A 21,053-nucleotide genomic window follows, 5' to 3' on the forward strand; every position below is an offset into this window, starting at 1 on the left:
GACAGAGACAGATGGATCTCTGGGGCTCTCCGGCCAGACAGCCTCATCTTCTTAGCTAGTATTAGGTCAGGGTGATTCTCTCTCTAAGAGAAGAAAAGAGAAAGAAAAATGTCTGAGGTAACAAACCCGAGGTTTTCTTCTGAAATTCACACACATGCAGCACACCCGAACACACATACAAAAATACACACATAAACCCAAACACACAAAAGATCCTGATTCTGGGAGAAGGTCCCAGAACATATAACAGAATTCCATAACTGGATTTCCACCCAGATTCATGGAAATGCCAAAAAATTTCTCAAACATTTACATTTGGATTAAGTCCAAGGCATGATTTTGCCCTTAGCTCCTTGTTCCCTAATTGGAAATGTGTACGGACCTTCAGGGAAATGTGCTTCTCACCTGGGCGTACTTACCTCATCACAATATGGTTGGAATGAATCAGTTGATGCTCAAACTCTTGAAATCATATTGTCCTTCCCAAGTAAAAAGGCTCTCTTTCCTATGGCACCTCAAAGGAAGGAATTGCGTGTTCTCACTGGGGACGTAGTGAGCTATCCAGGGTAAATAATGTATTCTCCCTCTTGACTTCAATCAAACGTCCTCCAAACATGGCTTCAATTTCCTTCACCAGACTTTGGCTTGCCAAGTTAAACCACAGCACCCAGCCATCCAAACAAGACATATTTCTTTCAAGAAAGCCCGAGAGTCGCAGCCTAAGAGTCCGACATTACTCGGCCACCTTCTCTTGTCACCGGCACTTCATCCTTTTCTTTCCCACAAAACGGACTTCAGCACTTAATGTCCTATTTGTAGCTGATAAGAAAGAGGGATTTTCAGCTCTGGCTTTGAAACATCTTGAACATTCTTAACTAACCCCCTCTCCCTTTCTCTTGTCTCACTCTCTCTCTCCCTCCGAACCCAAACACTGGTAACTCCCTTAACGTGTCCTGCTTCTGCTCCTTCGTAAGTGGGGTCTCCAGCTCTGCAAAGTTTCCTCCTGAGCCCATGACTCACTTCTGCTGGAAGTTTCTTCCCTCTGCTTCCTCTCCAGCTGCACACTTGGCCTCCCTGTTCCCACTGGGCCATGTGTACACTGGGTGAGCATTTACCTCTTGACATTACAGACTTGTTGTGTGCAGGGTAATCTCCAACACACTGGGCAGAGAACAGGCTTTATTTGTTCTTATTTCTGTCCCATCACCAGGTCTCCAATCCCTGTCGACTGGCTGAATAAATAGGTGAGCTTCACGTGGCAAAATGACAACACAGGCTCCCTGCCATAGCTCCACTCTTCTCAGCCTATAATTCTGCGAAATCTTCACTACATTTTTTCTACCCTATATGAAGAAAGCTATAAATGTTCTGATCTAGGGAAGTGGGACTCAAAGTTTTATGTATAACAAAAGCATCAGAATTAGCATTTCCCCCTTCTTCAAAATAGTTTTTTTTTTAAAAAAAAAAAAATAGGAAGAGTACTGTTGCAAGGCTGGGGAAATGGCTTAGTCAGTAAGGTGCCTGCCGTGCAGCATGGGGACCTGAGTGTGGATCTCTAGAACACGTTCAAAACTAACTAACTAACGGGTAAGGTGGCCATGTGTGTAACCCCAAAACCGCGGACTGGAGACAGGTAAAGCCTTGAACATTGGCCAGCTGGCCTAGATGGATCAAGAAGCTTAAGGTTCAATAGGAGACTTTGGTCTCAAAAATATAAAAAATGGAACTGGGAATGCAGCTCTGCGGTAGAGACTTTGCCTAACCTGTAGGAGGCCCCGAGGTCAGTTCCCAGCACTGTAAATGAATAAAGCAAAGGTAGGGAGCAATTGACAAAAGACACCTGACATTGCTTCTGACCTCCACCGGTGTGCTCTCTTGTGAACACAGCACACACACACACACACAGAAAGACACACATAGACAAACACACATGTACACACAGACGCACACACACACATATATAGGCACAGACAAACACACAGATACAGATAAACACACACACAGACCCACAGAGACAAACACACAGACACAGACATATACAAGCACACATGTATACACAGACATACACACACACATGCACAGACAAACACAGATACAGATAAACATAGACAAACATACACACAGACACAGACATACACACAGACAAACAGAGATAAACACACAGACACAAACAGACACAGACACACAGACATATACACACAGACACACACAGAGACACACAGACATATACACACAGACACACACACAGAGAGAGACACACACAGACATACACAAACACAGAGGCACAGATAAATACATACACACACAGAGACACAGACATACAAACACACAGAGACAAATACACAGGCACAAACAGACATACACACACACACTCCATGTTCTTGCAGAGGTGAAGAAGAAAGACCAGCTCTCCAGAGAGAGTTTGGGGCTGTGGAAGCAGGAAGGGAGGACGGTGGCCATTTCTCATCAGCTCTCCCTAGCTTGCATTCACACATGTTTTAGAACTTTCCTAGTTCTGGTTTCTCTACTACTTTATTAAGTCTTGCTGCTAACCCGGGTCAAGTCTGTGGAAGTGCCGAATTTTAGATGATTGAATTACAGGTGCATTTTGCAAGGGGTGAGTAGACAGTTTCTGAGTGCCTTTTCTATAAATATTATAAATATGTACATGCCACAAAGACTAGTGAAATCTGTGATATTTCATACATGTGTGGTATAGATATATAATATAATATACATATTGGCATCACTTGTATATGCGTGTGCCCGTCTTCATTTAACTTCAGATGCGAATGCATTGTCAGGTCAATTATAATTCAACCTCCTAATTATTACATTGCCCTCAAGGAAAATTCTAGACTCACATTGGGTCAAAGACAAAAAAGAATTTAACCAATTAACTATCCATTATTGCAAACACAATAAGTGCTAAGATGCTAAGTGGATTCTGGCCATTGTGTTAGGAGTTGCACAAAGAGGAAATGGTGATTTTAAGAGAAGTGAAGAAGTAAGCAAATAACTCAAAGTACGTGTGTCTCTTTCTGAAATCCAGACTCAATTATTCCCTCCCCGTCTCCTTGCTTCAAAGCTGGGGGAGGCTCTTGTAGAATGTTTGTGTTTGTTTTGTTAAGATGGTGGGTCAAGGAGCAGTGACAGAGCCACTGGGTGGGGTGACAAACATCACCATAGGTACATTGGCATCAGAAAGCCTGGAGTCGCATGAAAACTGTGGCCACTGAGAAAGAGCAAACCATGATTCTTATCTCCTAAAGAGTTTGCCAGTCATCAATGCTCAGAGTGAGCTTGTGAACTCAGAGTGGGTGACCTTAATAGATATAACTGTGCGTGGGCTCATTGTACCATGAAATTAAATTTTAAATCTGAATTGATGGGCAAAAAATGCTGCCTTGATATTTTTTGGACAATAGTCTTAATAGTTTGGTAACTCTTTCTCTTCCCTAAGAGTGGATCTGAATTGGAGAGCGTGAGATGGTGAGCTTTGCTGAAAGTCTACACTTAGCTCAGCCAGAAGGGACTTAAAATGAGATGTTTTGTTCTGCCATCATGGGGCTAATTCTCTACAGGCTGGACTCGTCTCCATATCCTCAGCCCTTTGATGTTCTAAAGAGCCTGTCCTCTCCCCATATCAAGCAATTGAACCCTTTCCTCTGTCTATGAGACTTTGCTGTACTAAGGTCTCTAACTCTTTTCCGCTCAGTCCCTTGCCCCAATTCTTTCTCAGCTAAGTTTCTCCTTTCTGGTCTATGTAAAGGTTCAAGTCTTGTCTTCCATAGGTAATATGTTTTTTGAAAGGTTCTCCATTTGCTGGCTTCACTTTTCCAATACTCACATACTCACACAATGATGCCAAGCAACCTAGCTTCCTAGGCAATCCCCTAAATTAAAGTCCAGCTGCTTGCTTCTGGCTCATTATTTTCTCCTAGCATCGAACCTTACTAATTACCCCTCACCTATATATGGCTTCTAGATCAGAAGTTCCAATTTTTTCACTGACCACCTTCGCCTAATTGTTATTCTCTTAAGTGTTCCCCAAAGTTCCATCCTGAACTCTGATGTTACGTTTCTGGTTCAGCACCCCCATGCCTTCTTATGGCTCTAACCATCAGTGCTTTCGGATGATCCCTAATCTATAGCTTGTATTTTGACTTCGTGACTATGTACATGTTATCAATTCCTACTTACCTTCTTAATATTTACACATGTATGTCCTCCTCTCATTTCAGAATCAATATGACCTGTCCCTGCATGCCAATTCTGGCTTCCCATTTAGAAAGAAGCAGTATACATAAAAATATAATCCAGAAACTTTCAAGTCCTGAACAGTGGAGAGATGCAACAGGGAATAGGTAGAATCTCACATACCAGACCAACTTTAAAGTGTTTGAGAGGCATCTTTTTGCTTCTTACTTGGTTCCCATTCATTCGCCCACCCATTTACTCACTAATATATTCACTCATCTATTCAGGCCCCCTTCTGAGCTGTATTCATTCATAAAGCTATCAGGGATATATATATGAGTAAGATATCACCCAGGACTTCAGTAAACAGCCCAAGAAGATGCAAAAAAAATGCAATAGAAATATCCAAAATTTGAACTACCATTTCTATTATTTGAATTTAAGTGTTCCACAGAGGCTCACGTTTGGAGTCTTATTCTCTAGTTGATGCTTCTTTTTTGGTAGGCTATACAACATTAAGGAGGCAGAACCCAATTGGTAGAAGTAGGTCACTATGGATGGGCCTTTGTAAACCATAGTTCAGCCCCTGCTTTGAGGTTTATTCTGTCCTTGCTGGCCCAGCATAATGTCGGGAGCCTCTCCCACATGTTTCCCCAATATTAAGTCTGATGTCTTTGCCCTCCATAATGAACCAGAATGTTCTGAATTTGTAGAATTCCCCCTAAATGTTGTTTCTATCATGTAATTTGGTCATACCAATGCAAAAATAATTAATAAACAAAGTTGGTTCCAGAGAAGTGTTGCCATTGCTTTGACTAAATCTGCGTGGTTCCTAGACCTTTGACACTGGCTTGTGGGAAGAATTTGGAAGAGTTTAGAGATGAAGGCTAGCGAAGTCTTAGAATGTTTAAGCAACTTAATGGGCCATTTGGGCAGACCTTTGAAAGACAAGAATATGAATAATAATGCAGACAATGAAAAGCAAGTTGATGGGATTTCAGGTGGAAATAACCTACCTGCTGGTAACTGGAATAAAGGACCATTGATGTTATATTCTGGCAATAAATTTGCCTGTATTTTACCTACGTTCTAGAAATTCAAGTAAGATTGAACTAAAATGTGAAGTATTTATTTGGTAGAGGAAATATCGAGACAGCTGAGTACTAAGACAGTGGCCTAGCTCCTGCTGATTAATCTTAACTGTAATAATGGGATCGTAGTGAGAATTCAGAACAGAAACTAGAGCAGAAAGACACGGCAAATGTGCAGACTGGCTAAGAAAGAAATGCCGGTAAGGTAAAGCTGTAGGCTAAAGAGTCATAAATGTTAGAGAAATTAGCATCACTTTTTTTTAAATGCCAAACTATCCCACCTGGACTATGAGAATTGTGAGTAAGGGTTGTTTTAGGTAACAGGACCACCTCATCTATTGCAGGTTAGACTGAAAGCACACTAGAAAGAGAGAGCATGAGGCTTGCCCTGCTTGTTGTACAAGGCCACCTAGGGATCTATCTACCCAGGTTAGCCACTCTACTCGGGCGTGCATAGGCTTCTGTATCCATGATCCAATAAACTCACAGTGGAACCCAATGGTATTTACATGGTGTTTAATACTAAGGTAAGATGAATAGAGGAGTTTGGGAATCATGGAAGCTTGCTTCCAGATTTGTGAGGAATGTCTGGGACACTAGAGAGTATGTGGAGGGTTGGACTTCCCTGGGAGAAACACACACAGAGAGGCCAATTTTTAAGCTTTTGAGAACTAGGCATTCTGGCTATCTCAGGATGTTAGAGATGCCAGCAAAGTGGAACGGCTGCTGAGCTGATAGACAGGCAAGGAACAGAGCTGGCTGAAGATAGAGACCGAGACCTTGTGTGCTACAAATGGCAAGACCGTAAGGGCAGGGCTGGCCAAGCCTGTTCGGATTCAGCTGGTGCTGCCCTGTGTCCCAGATGCTGGACCCAGAACTCCAGAGTTTCTTATTCATAATGTCCGTTACTATCTTGACGTTTTTCTAATTTTCTCTTGCCGTCTTCTTGTTCTTTCCTTTTGGAATGGGAATGTTTACGCTTTGCCATTGAATAATGTGACTATATAACTTTGATTTTTTATTTTACAGGGAGTCACAGTTAAGAGTTTTTCTCAAGTCTCAGAACAGACTTCCAACTTTGGGCTCTTGAACAGTCTTGGAACTGTTGAGACCATTGGAGATTTTTGAAGTTTGATTAAATGTAGGTTTGTTTTTGCTTTTCTTGTGAGATGGGCATGAGACTTTGAGAGAAGGGGCAGAATGTTCTGTCTTAAATCTGAAGTGGTTCCTTTTTGGCTGTTTACAATGGATTTAGAGGCTGGGGCATTGGACTCCATCCCCTGTTTCTGCAGTAACACTAGAAAGGCAAGCATCCACTTTGCTCCTCTTCAGTGCTAAAATTACTTAGGAAAAAGGAGAAGTAAGTGTCTGGGTTCCTTGAGGCCCATTAAGGCAAAGCTACATCCTCCAGGCAAAACTATTTCCTTCCAGTCTGAAGACTGCATCTGTGTTCTACCTCGAGCTCTGTATGGTGACCCACATCGTTACATGCTTCTGTCTCCTTTGTAATGACTGAAGTACAGCTGGGCCTATCAATGACCTGGATAGAAGTTCATGCTTTGAGGAAACCCAGAAGAGCTACATGAAGACTTGTTGAGGAGAGGGAGGACTAACCACCCTCTCAATAAGCCATGTTTTTTCTTGCAGGAGATATGTCTGCTTGAGGAACATCCATCAGCTAGCACCATGGAGTCTCTGCCATGTGGCCTGCCTGCTATTATAAGACACACTCGGAAAGATGTCTTTTCCCTTTCCTCCTCCTTCCTGTTTTTCTTTCAGACACTGACCGAAGCCTGAGGATTCTTTCTCCCTCATTTTAAGCGCTGTCCCTCACCCCAGACACCTTCTACCATGCTGAGCCTGCTAACCTCCATTGCAAAAGGCACAGCTCTCTCTTCCTTGAACTCCCTATTCTGGGCAGTCATGGAGGAGATTTATAGATTGCCTACCTTATTTATATGTCTCCCAAATTCTAATAATGTTGTTCTTGAGTTTTCCAAGTCAATTTCTAAATTCTCTTATTAACAAACAAGGCTATGTACTCATGAAAGGGGACCCTGATTTTCCTGCCAACCTATATCAGCTACAAATAACTGCTAAAGAAACTCCTCTGAGGATACAGGAAGGGACCATATCCAGGGTCTTAGACCTATCGGCCACAGAAGATCCAAATGAGATCAGAAGAGAACTTTGCCATCTCTGGATACAGTGGGAGGTATCATGTGTAGAATCCCTTCTTCAGGGCTGGAGCCATTACATCCCTTGCTGCTTTCTGTCCCCTTGTTTTGCTCTTTTGCTCCTGCGTACCTCAGGCCATTTTACCAGACCACACATGTAACATCTCCTGCTGTATGCAGGCTAATCTAAATCAGCTGCTCATTTTCTTACAAAGGAATGACTGTATTCATTGTATCTGTGAGGTGTTTGTTTTCCATGGGGTCTTATAACCCAGTGATGAATAGGACCATGTTACCTAGGAGCTGCTATCTTCTGAGACAGAAATATGCATTACTAGTCAAAATGACAAGGCACATGACTAGCCAAAATGGTCACCCTGGCACCACTAACCAGGACGCTGATGAAGACATCACTAGCTAAGATTGAAACAATTATGTGAGTAGTTAAAACGGCAATGTTCACTCTGGTGATTTGAGTGAGAAATGCCCCTAGAGGTTCATGTGTTTCAACATTTGGTCCTCAATTAGTGGCACTGATTGGGAAGGTTATGGGACTTTTAGGAGGTGGAGCCTTGCTTGAGGAAGTATGTTAAAAGGGGCAGGACTTTTGGTTTTATAGTCTGGCCCTGCTTCCTTTTCTTTCTGTCTGCTTTTTGTATGAAGACAGAATGTGATCTCCCTGCTTCCTGGCTTCCGAGATGTTCCCATGACCTTTCTGTCATGATGGATGTCATCTTTTTGGAACTGTAAGCTGAAATAAGATTCTTTCTCCTCTAAGTTGCTTTTTCTTAGGGTATTTTAAAACATTAAAACAAAAGAAACTGGATACTCACACTGCTGCCTAAGTTTCCTGATGCTGCTGAATCCCCAGAGTCTCAATAGCCCTAGAGCTTACCCTGACTCTAGCCTTCATTCTTATAGCGCAGTTGTTTCCCGATCTTTCCGAGACACCTACCAGGATCACAGAAACAGGAAAATCTAGACTGAGTGATGTCCTGTTCCTCTGTCTTAAGGGCAAGCTCTCTCTAAGAATAAAGGATTCATATCAGGCTAAAACAATGGTTCTTTATTTTCTCAGGATTATTGTATTCTAACTACTTTCAGTTCCTTGCTCTTCATTTTACTGTAGATTGTTATGTCCCATGTAGACACAGAGATGATTCATTATATAAGACATTACTCTCAAGTGTTAGATCCTAAGGAAATGATACACCCCCTGATAGGTCACCCATGATCCAGGAATTGGTTCTATGCCCATGCATAAACTGCTAGCACTAACTGTATCTGTGGTTTTTTAAAAAGAGTATATGATCTTGGAAGGGAAAAGAAATGGGGGTATAGGAGGAATTAGAAAGGAAGGAGTGGGGATGGGTTTGAAATCATATTATAATGCATGTATGAAATTCTCCAACAATACATTTAAAAAACAGTTGATGTAAGTCTGAACTTGAGAATCCATAGAAAAAGAGGCTAATATTTTATTTTAACATTAGTTGGCTTCACTACAAACAAGGAGATGAAAATTTTATTTAAAACAAAAATCTTAAACTCTAATACTATCCCACACTTGGACCTGATTTGTAAACATCAGGGGAAATGATCTGATGTGCTTATGTACAGTCCTTCATGGTTATCTTTCAAGACAGATGACTAAAAAATATGGAGGACTCTAAACCCTAGAGGTCACACCAGGAATAAAGTTTCTTTGTACCCTATGTCTATAGCATTCTTCCTAAGAACTCTCCGAAGCAATTAGTATCCATGTTCCTTTTCAACCACGGATCCTAATAGATACACAATAAGCAGAAAGAGACAGAGAGAGAGAGAGAGAGAGAGAGAGAGAGAGAGAGAGAGAGAGAGAGAGAGAGACAGAGAGAGACAGAGAGAGAGAGAGAGAGAGAGAGAGAGAGGAAGGAAGGAAGGAAGGAAGGAAGGAAGGAAGAAAGAAAGAAAGAAAGAAAGAAAGAAAGAAAGAAAGAAAGAAAGAAAAAAAAATAAACACATAGCTGGAAATCTTTTCTAGACAACAGTGGGCCCACTAGCACCACCAACCACATCTCTGTCTGTCTCTTATCTTGAATCTTTCTTGCCTTATTTGGGCTTCCAAAAGCCCAAGTTCGAGGCCCCCATTCCACAGTGGGTTCCTCCTTTCTTTGTGCTGCTTTTCCAAATGAGTAAAACTTCTCCTCAGGTCAGGTCCACTGCTCTTTCCTTTTCTTTTTCTTCCCCCTTTTCCTTTTCATTGCAAAATAACTTTTCCTAAAACTTACTAACTCAAATAACTGGGTTAGCTCAAGAACCTCCAGTAACACAGGAACCTTAGGTCCCACAGACTTGACTGCTTCAAACTGCCTTCTCCATGTTAAATACCAACTGAGACAGAGAGAACCCACTCCTGACATAACCACCTCATGGTACTAAAACTATGGAAGATGAGCTGAAAAACAAATTTCAGCTTTACAGATTCCCCAAGAACTAATATTGTTCCCTTTGAAGATAATTGGAGATGAATTTGAAGATAATTTAAGATAGTTTTCCTCATGAATGTAATTGTATTGTGTATGTAATAGAACTTACATAATATATGTATTGCTTACATATGTATGTATGTATGCATATGTGTGTATATAAAAAGGGGATTTATTGGACTGGCTTATGGTCTGTGATCTTGCTAGTTCAATAGAATTTACCATGGGAAAGTCCAATTACCCAGTATTTGTGCAGCCCATTAGGCTGGTGGGCAACAAAAACACCCATCGCGATACATTTTCATGTAATTGTTTGTATGTCTTTCTATGTTGGGGTAGGGTAGAATGGAATTCAACTGCCCTTAGAATTTCCAAAAATAGCTGAGAAACAAACCTGAACCCAACTTAGATTTTTATTTCTTTCATTTATTCTATGTTTTGACATTTAAAAAAATGTTTTGCTGTACCTACTTTAAACATGTGTGAGAGAGCATGTGCAAATTAAAATATTTTGGTAATAATTTAAAACCCTTCTAAGTACAATCTTAGAAATAGAGATACCCATATTACCTTCTTAAGGCCTGTGAAAATGGTATCTGTGGATCTATTAAATGTTTCGTAAAAATCTTAAAATGCGATTTGTTTATATAAAACAAAATTCACTGAGGTAATAAGATAAAATTTGATTAGATTATAAGATTTAACATTGGAAACAGAGATTTAGTGATCATTTCTTTCCCAAAAAGGTTCTTAAAATCAATACTTTGAAATTTAATTTTTAGTTAGTTCATGTGCAGCATTCATGAGTAACAAAAACAATGGGCCATAAAGGTATTTGATGCAGTTGGCCTGCCCCTGCATAATATGTGCTGCAAATCCTGTTGGGCTAATTGCTATGACTTATTTCTTTTACAAGAATATTTTAGTTTGCATATGTTAAGGTTGAGGTTTTATAAATAGCTGTGATACATGTAAGATGATAGATATATGTACTTGTCAAATATTTCTGTTAAGTTTCCAGTTCATGTTGAGGGTTATAGTCTACACAACACCAATAAACAGTAAAATTCAAAAACTAGTAAGCTTATTCTGAAAGTATTAAGAATGAGTATTAAGATAATACAAGCAGTTAGTACCTTACACTTCATGGGTAAGATTTAGCTTAGGGTTGTAACATTAAGAGGCAGAAATGATTGCCTGTGCTCTCATCCTTCCAAGATTGGCTTTCCAGGGTTCTTATCATGTACAATATGACTTAAGGATGGAAAATGCCATTTAAAAACCAAGGTGCTGGTTTCTGCTCACCCGCTTAAATCTTTACCAATAATCAGGTCAGGCTTAATGTCTTTAAGATCAAAGGTCTCCTACTTTATATTAAAAATCATATCTAAAAATACCTATTTTATGTTAAAGGATTGTTAATGCTGTTATAATGTGGTCTGACCAACATTCTAGTATAAAATTGAAAAATATTAAAAAAATCTTTCTGTTTCTTTGTAAACAGTCATATATGTAAACAGTGTAAAATATGCCCATATTATGTATATTTACATGTAGTATATAGAATATGTATATGCATATTTGTATTATGCACTATATATCATGTGCTTATACTTTATACTGTTCCTATGGTACAAAGTGGTATATTCATAAATGGTCACATTAAGTAAAACCGCCAAGTTAGCCTAAACCTATAGTAAGTTTGTAGTGTAATTAAAGCTTTAAAACAATAGCAAATACTCAGATAAATATGTTCAGTCAAGCGATTACTTTAGTAAATCATTGCCTCATCTCTGGTTCTATTAACTGGTTTTAAAATTCCCTATTGCTTGAAAGATAAAGTGGCTCTCAGGGCTTCTGCTCCATGGTGCAATTGTCCTCATCTGGGAGATGGTCCTCTAGGCCAGCGGTTCTCAGTCTTCCTAATGCTGCCGCCCTTTAATACAGTTGTGATGACCCCGACCATAAAACTGTTTCATTGCTACTTCATAACTTTAATTTTGCTACTGTTATGAATCATAATGCAAATCTCTGTGTTTTCCAGTGATCTTAGGTGACCCCTGTGAAATGGTCACTCGACTCCCCAAAGTGGCACAACCCACAGGTTAACAACTATTGCTTTAGGCTCTGCTATTCTTAGAACCTAAAGATTTTTAAAAATAAGTCTATGGTTTCAGGTTTTTTTTCTTCAGAAATTCTTGCTTATAGTTTTTGAGTACCCGAATTCCAACTAAGAAGCTGAGTCGTAAGTGAGATTTATTTTAAAAGTGAGGTTTATTCTATTTCTGTATTAGCTTTATCAAAGAGTATTGTACAACGGCTAAAATTTAAAGCATATTTCATTCTTCACTTCTTGTGTAACATACCTTCTGGCTGTTCAATAACCATACATGGAGGCCAACGCTAATGTGACTGTCGGGGTCAAGAGGACCAATATTTTGTCCTTGTCCCCCAGTGTCAGCTAGATCCCAGGAGAATGTAGGACATCTCTCAAGGGTCTGGAAGCTCTGGAAAGTCAACTGTCCTCTTGATCTGAGACCATGGGGATGCAGACAGAGCTCCGGTCAGTGTCCATTCTGCGAAGGGAGACTGAGAAGACAGCGAGGGAGGTTGCAGTCAGCAAGGCATTGACTCATCCCCAACAGATGACACAACCAGCAATAATGAAAGGACCCAGAGTCTCCGCCCAAGCCCAAAGGACCCTTGAGGATCGGACCCTCAACTGGCCTTAACACACATACATGAGCACACGCACGCACACACGTATGTATGTATGTATGTATGTATGTATATGTACATTTGGTTGCTTACATATTCTTAAACACTGAGTAGGAAAGTGTAATCAAAATATTGAAAATAATTGGAAATAGTATATTTTTAAAAGACTAAACTAGAATTTTTTTTTTTTAAAAAAAGATGATGACCATCCCTTGAAGATTTCCCCACTATACCCCAAGTCTGGACTGTTGACATGCCAAGTCGAGTAATCACCGATTGTAATCAGGTTAAAGGACTCCCATGCTCTTCCTAGCTGTAAACACAGTACTGCTTCTGTATGGCCTACATTTCTGCTAACAGCTCCCTTGCTTTACAAGATTTGCAAAATCAGACTGAGACCACACCAGTACCACTATCCTATGAGTCAACAGCTTTAGAGTTAGATCTCTGGGCTTTTATGGTTAAAAAAAATGGGTTGTATTTTTTTATAATATTAACAGTGATCCTATTAATCTTGGACCTTGTACAATTAGCTGCTGATTAAATTTTGTCTCCCATTTACATTCAACTGACACTCAGATAGTTCGGTAGCAATCTAATGTCATCCACCAAGTTCCCACTGATCAATCTTAGAGGCCTGAAAGTTTCCAATAGTTGAAACTCCAAGTCCCCTGCCATCCCAACTTATTTAATGTCTATTTCTCTTTGACCATTCTTGCTTTTATTCTTCCTCCCTCACATCTCCATCCAGGTGCCAATCAAGGACTCCTCCCTTTTCTGGCCACACCTGTTCTACAAATGGATCCACCACCAATGTACTTTCAACGTCTCTTAGATCCACCCATTGTGGGATTATCCTAACTGCCATACCTGATGATTCCACTTGGCAGGAATCAAGACTAAGGACCAGAGAGAACTAATTAGCTCCTTCCATAGGATGATTCCTTCCTAGAAGCTCCTCCTTCAGTACAACTGTTCCCAGAACTTCTTTCTGCCGATGCTGTGGAGACTGCCCCTGCCCTGCTCTGTCCCGCTCTGCCTCGCCTGCTTTTCTGAATCCCAGTTCTAAAAACCTTAGCCTTTCCATCAGATGTTGATGGTCCTGGCTTTATAACTCATTCTCTAAAGCTCAGCTCAACCCCACTTCCTCTATGCTGCTGTTTGCCTACCCCCATTGCAAAGAGAGTATGGCTTTCTCTCCTCTTCTCCACATTTCTGTGTCAAGAGTTACAGTTTGCCTGTCCTGTAGTGTTTCTATCAAACTTCAAGAGAATTGTTCTCAAGCTTCCCTCCATGTCCATTTCTAACCTCTTTTATTAGCAAGACTAGGAATCCACAAATGTGAATCCCAATTTCCCTTAACAGGTTTATGTTTTGAAGGCTTGATCCCCAGATAGCAGTATTTTGGTGTTATTTTGGTAGGCTGTGGCTCTTTTATGAGGTAGGATCAGGTTGGCAGGAATTTGAAGGCTATAACCCAACCCTGGTTCTGACCCCACTTCCTACCTCCTGAACAGCCATCAATGTGAGGAGCCTCCACTCTATACCACCGCCAACCATGAACTCCATCAGGCAAGACCAGCACCATTTGCCCAGAGATGGTGTTGCCCATAGTAAGTTGAGTTCCTCTCCATTAATTAATAAGCAACCCCACAGAACCAATCTGATTCAGAAAACTCCTCAATTAAGACTTTCTGGTAAGGTGATTGTAGGCTGTATCAAGGTGACAATTAGACTAATGAAAACAATCTTCATTGTTAACTTGCTGGATTTTATAACCAGCTAGAAGACATACCTCTGGGGTATTTCCAAGGAGGTTTAGTAGGCCGTCTTAAACATTGGTAGTACTATACTATAGGTTGAGGATCTACACTGCAGAAAAAGAAAGGAAAAAGTAAGAGATGCTTCGAGAGAGGAGTTCCAACATCCATTCATCTCTCTCTCTCCTTGAATAAGGCTCCCACCACCAAGCCTTCCCTCACACCATAGACTCCTCCCCCTCTGAGCTGGGAATCAAAATGAATCTTTTCCCCTTTAGGTTGTTTCTTGACATGCATTTAGTCACAGCCATGAGAAAAGTAACTAATACATTGACTTTGCCTATATCTGGAAGGCACCCATCCTTATTCTACTTTCTCTCAGATAAAGTATGCCTAGAGAAAAAGATAGCCCCTTTTCTTAGAAAACAAAGATGAATATAACAGTTTGTTATATCATCATCAACATTTATGAAGCTTGAACCACTTCTAGACACATCTTCTAATGTGTTATAATCTCACAAGGACCCTACAATATAAGACTTTTATCTGTTAGGTGGGCAACTTATTTCCTGCTACATTCCCATGTCTTGTTTAGGTCTGCAAGTTGGTATGGGACTGAATGGCTTTCCTCTCTTCAAGATTCAGGAATGCCATTTCCCATTGATAACTATATTTTCTTGCCTATTCTCCTTTTGCTGAGTTCCCACCCTGGATGCCATCCACTCCTTCTGGATTTAGACTCAGCCTGTTCTGTTCAGTGTGATTCAGACCTTGACTCTCCACAGCCCCACCTCACTTGACCTCTGCATTTTGTGTCTCTTTCTCTAGTTTGACCTAAAGTAAAGTGTTGACTCTGGCCGCATCTCTGTAATCAGAGGATCACCCAGCACCTCTTTTTACATGAATCCTTACTGCCTGGCAAGGCTTCTGTCCTATGGCCCATGCAACACAACCTTGCTGGTACAGAAACCTTTCTCTTATCTCATTCATCAAGTGCCGATTATTGGCCCAGAGACTAATGGCAGGGACTGGGCATCGGTGTAAAGAGACATAAGACTGGAGACATTAAAAAAAAAAGACACTTTGACCCATAGTTGTAAACAACACTGTTCAAGAGAGACTAAAGCTTCACTTCTAAGGATTGTAGTCATTTAAGTTTGAAGGATTCAAAGTCTGTCTTTTGATGTAGGATTCCCCTCTGAATGCTGTGAATACCATTGGTTAATAAAGAATCTGCTTTGGGCCTATTGCAGCACAGAATAAAGCAAGGCAGGAATTCCAAGCAGATAGAGGAGAAAAGAGTAAACAGAGTCAAGGAGAAGCCATGTAGCTACCACAGGAGACAGACGCCGGATGCCAGACAGAACCTTACTGGTAGGTCACAACTGTAGGGAGGTACACAGATTTTTTTAAAAGGGCTTAATTTAAGATTTAGGAGCTAGCTAGAAATATGCTTAAACTATTGGCCAAAAAGTGTTGCAAATGATTCAGTTTCTGTGTGATTATTTCAGGTCTAGGCAGCAGAAACAAATGAGCGGTCTCCAACTACAGTCTTTTCTGGTGTGTTGGATATTTTGGTTGTCAATTTGACTACACCTGGAATGAGTTACAATCCACAAATGGAGGGCACATCTGTGAGACATTATTTTTGCTTGATGTGAAGTGGGTGAATCCACTTCTGTTCAGAACTTTGAGGTAGAAGACACATACCTTTGATCAGGATCTTGAGGTGGGAAGATCCATGTCTTTGCTTCAGATCTTGAGGTGGGAAGACATACATTTAATCTGGGCCATATACCTTCTGCTGGAAGCCTATATTAGAACAGGGAAGAAGGAAGATTTTTTGCTCTTTGCCTACATGTTTTTGCCTTGATAGCAAGTTCATTCCTTTACTGGCTTAATTCTTTGGAATTTCAGCATCTGCTGAAGGTCAGCTGAGATATACAACCTTATTGACTGAGCAGCTTCTGGAATCTTGGGCTTTCCATTCATAGCCTGCCTTTGTTGGATTAGTTGGACTATAGCCTGTAAGTGATTGCAATAAATATAATAAATAAAATTTTAGTAAATGTAAAATTTAGTGAAAGTGAGAATTTAGTAACTCTAATAAATAGAATTTAGTAATTTTTATAAATGTATAAAGATTTATTATTTATTGAGATGTATATATAATGAAATCCACTCTGTAACTTCTGCCACTCTAGAGAATCCTGACTAATATGCCCAGTGCATGTGTGTCTGTCTGTGTATGTGTGTGTGCACACATGTGCATACTTGCCTGTCTGTATAACTGTCTATTTGAGCAAGCAAATCTTCAGAAAAACATTCATATGCAGTACTGACAATTCTGCTTTTCTAAGTTCAGTGGTACAGTGGTCTGTTTTCCTTCATCAGTTCAATGCCCCATACCTTCCCTGGAGCTCAAACACGAAGCTGCCCAAGGATGATGAAATATCTACCAAGCTCATTGCCAAGGAAGCAATCTACTTACTGAGAATCCCAAGACTTTCCTGAAGCACCAGGGATCATAATGGGTCTTGTCATCACCATCACCATCATCATCCTCTGCTCTTCAAAGTGTCATCACAAATATCCCCTTACACTTTGATTCTTATTTAATCCATCAGGGGAATGAGATTGGGCTAAACTCATTTTATGTGTGAGGATCTAGAAGTTCAAAGAGGTCAAACTCTAAGAGTTAGAATCTGTGCTAACTCCCAAACCTTCTGACTCTTAGGCCAGTCTTGTCCCATTATATCATTTTGAGTGTGGTCAGGGCTGTGTAACACCACACACAGGCAAACAATGTGATGTAGGGATTAGGAACAATATTTTTTCAGGCAGACAAAATTACTCAAAAAAATAAAATCTTAAGATTTGTGTCTTTGCTGTATGTTAATTGCTGGGTCTTGGGCAAGTTTTTAATTGAAATACATTTTTCTTACATAAAAATTGAGCTCAACAGTCTACCTATGATGATGAAGATAAAAGAGAATCAAGCAGCACCTGTGGAGTACTCCAGGGCTGTATGACGCTTGACACAAGACAGAGGATTAATAAGTAAGGGTCCTTCTCTTACAAAAAGGACACAAAGCCTTCTTCAACTATATGAAAGTTCTGAAGATCAAAACAATTCAAGTAACTTATTGAAGAGCTCAGCCTAAATGGATCTGAAGCTAATTCTGCACTTCTTAACACGTAGAACTTTGTAAAATTCTGCGTATGGGACTAAGTAATTAATATTCATACATTTTCTTCTAGAGAGCTATTACTGTTTTGCCTATTAAAGCTCCTACGAGGTGAGCTAATATAATATTTAATTTATGTAACTCATAACCAGCCTGGCCTGATTGTTCAGTAGATAAAGGAACCTCTCACCACGCTTGGCCACCTGATGTCAGTTCCGAGGACCCACATGGTAGGAGAGAACAGAATCTTGCAAGTTGTTCTCTGGACTCCATATACATGCGCTGTCATGTAAATGTGCAAATGCACATACACACACCCTAAAAAATTAAATACATATAAAAAAACCTTCCCTAGGGATATTAGCCAAAGATCATATACTCATACACAGATATTATAACACCTATAAAATGGAGGTAAGATTATTTCTTAAAGACCACCTTCTTTAGGTATTCATATCCCTTACCTGCTAGAGGAAGCTTAGTGAGCCAGACACTGCAGAGTTCCAGAGTTCTGGAGTTGGAATTGAGGAAACAGTCTGGCAGAGAGCTGGCTGTAGCATCACCGTCAACTTCAGCTGTCAGCCTGCTAAGACTAAGAAACAGCTAAGGGAAGCACACTTTGAGTGGAGGGTATGAACTGAGTGGATAAGATGAGGGTTGAAAACAGATGCCACCTTGCTATAGGCTGGGCTAAGTAAAAGGAAGGAGGAGACAGTGAGCTGAGCATTGGCACTCCCAGCTTTCTGCTTCTGGATCTGGGCTGCTCTGAGCGCATTCCCACCGCTATGGCTGGGACTCACTTCTGCTGCTGTGACTTCCCCACTGTAATGAAATCCGTGAGCCCTAACTAACCTTTCTGCCCTGAAGTTGCTTCTTGTCAGAAATGGTCATACAAGTTGGAAAGGCAACTAACCACGTGGGCATGGAGAGAGTAAAGTTATGTTGGTGAAAAGTGAGTTTTACATGCTAGAGAAAGCAGGGGCTGTAAGTTGGATAAGTACCCCCCCCACTCCTGCAATTGTTGTGAGTTAAAGGCTTTGTCCCATGCAGTATTAGCGAGCAGCAGTAGAGCCTTTTAAGAGGTGAACTGGAACCTTGAAGGAGATTCTGGGACGCAGACACCAGGTACTTCTTATTTGTTCTTGCTACTTGTCATGGACAATTAGAAAGTTGAATTGGAAACAACCTGGGCAGACAGACAGTCTCGATGAGTGATGAGCCGCCCTAGGTTGGCCTGTGAGCATGTCTTTGGGAGAGTAAAGACCCTGACCATGGTGGGCAGTGCTGTTCCCTGGGCTGGGCTCCTGAGCTATGTAAGAAGGGGGAAATCAAGTTGAGCAAAAGCAAACAGGTCTGCACTCACTTCTCTCTCTGCTTTTGACGATACGTGGATGATCTGGCTACTTGTTCTGACGAGGGAGGGTTGGCTAGCAGAGCAGAAGATATCCAGAGAGCAGGGGGGTGAGGAAGGAGTTTCTCTAGCATAGACTCCTCGGGAAGCAGAAGTCAAGGCAGAACCAAACCTTCAAGAGATTGGAGTAGAAAAATCCTAGGAAATGATCAAGGAAAGGGAGAGCAGGGGTAGGTAGAGGAAGTCTTCAACTATAGGTTAAGAGAAAAGAAGCCAAAGTGGAAAGGGGGCAGCTTCGGTCACTAGCACAGCTCTGAGAAAGCCTGACGGTAGTGGGGAGGCCAGCACTGGCTTCCTAAGAACCCTGCTCCGGGCAGGAAGAACCAGCTTCATGACCTCCTCAGTCTGTCACTGCTGTGGAATGCCCTTAGAGACCACTGTCGCAGCTCTAGGTCCAAAAGGACAGCACCTTGGGACCTTTAGCCAAGCCACACACCTTTCAGAGAGTCTCCTGAAACAACGTCTGAGGAACATGTTTTTATTTCTGCCGCAAGGCCAAGTGGAGGAGACAGTCTGAGCTGGTGCACACGCCTCAGAATGAGGACAAGTTAAAACTAGAATGAGCGAAAGTGTTCAATGAGCTCATTTCTGAAGACGCACCACCTCTCTGCTGAGTGGGTCTGGGCATGTGCAGGTTTCCTGATGCATTAGGAATGTGTTTTCACCTCGACCTTTCATCACAAAAGAGAAGGGGAAGCAGGAAGCAGAACAAAACAAAAAAAACATTGTCACCTACCTGATCCCTGTAGTATCTAAGGCCCTCAATCACAGCACAGCTCCTCTTTACGGTCTTTTATTGAATGTTGTCAGTGGGATTACAATCAAGCCTACAGGTACACACACACACACGCACACACACACACACACACACACACAGAGGCATGCATGCACGCACACATATGGGGGGAGAGAAAGCTTGCAGGTACAAACTGTGGTCTAGCCTTAGGGCTAGAAAATTAGGAGATGTATGAACAGGAGACCTTGTTTTCTCTTCGGGGCATGGGAATTGCTGCTCACTGTGGTAGATTCTGCTGATGGTTTCCCAGGTTTGCTAGCCCCATTCAAGAGCAAAGTCCCATCTGTACCCCATCCTTTCTTTAGATTTACCTTTTGTTCTGACTTCAACAGAGTGTTCCCTCAAGAAAACCACTTGAAAGTCTTATTCTGAGCTAAGGATTTTGGAACTTTATTTTATCTAGAACAAGGAAACCCTCTGCAGCTGGTAAACAATACTGCTTGCAGAGCTGGAGATCTAAATCAATAACTGTTTCCTTCACAAATCAATACTGATATACTTAGGCCTAATGGACTGCATTAAATATTTGTTGGTTAATTTTATTCACTGTTAAAATCGCCCCAAGTTTGCTCTACAAGATGAGTATTAAAGCTGGAAAACTGGGATGGAGAGACAGCTTATCATCTAATAGCACCAACTGCTCCTCCAGAAGACTCAGGTTCAAATCCCAGCATCCACATGGCAGCTCACAACCATCCATAACTCTAGTTCCAGAAGATCTGCTATACCCTTTTCTGGCCTCTGCAGTCATTGCACACATGTGGTGCACAGACATACTTGGAGGCAAAGCACCCATATACATTACATGACAATAAAGTTTAAATATATAAATGTATATATACACACACATACACACACATATACACATTAAAAGCTGGTGAGAAAGGTTAGAATTAGAATAATGGAGGAGGGTCATCTGTCTATGTGTTACTTCCATTGGTTAATAAAGAAACTGCCTTGGCCCTTTAATAGGACAGAAAATTAGGTAGGCAGAGTAGACAGAACAGAATTGTGGGAGAAATAAAGCAGAGTGAGGGAGACGCCTCAGGCAGATGCCATAGCTCTCCTCTCTGAGATGGAAGCAGGTTAGAATCTTCCCCGTAAGCCACCACTTTGAGGTGCTACACAGATTACTAGAAATGGGTTAATCAAGATGTGAAAGTTAGCCAGTAAGAGGCTAGAGCTAATGGGCCAGGCAGTGTTTAAGAGAATACAATTTCCATGTAATTATTTTGGGTGTAAAG

This window comes from Arvicola amphibius, chromosome 3 (genome assembly GCF_903992535.2).
Source record: "Arvicola amphibius chromosome 3, mArvAmp1.2, whole genome shotgun sequence".
NCBI lineage: Eukaryota > Metazoa > Chordata > Mammalia > Rodentia > Cricetidae > Arvicola > Arvicola amphibius.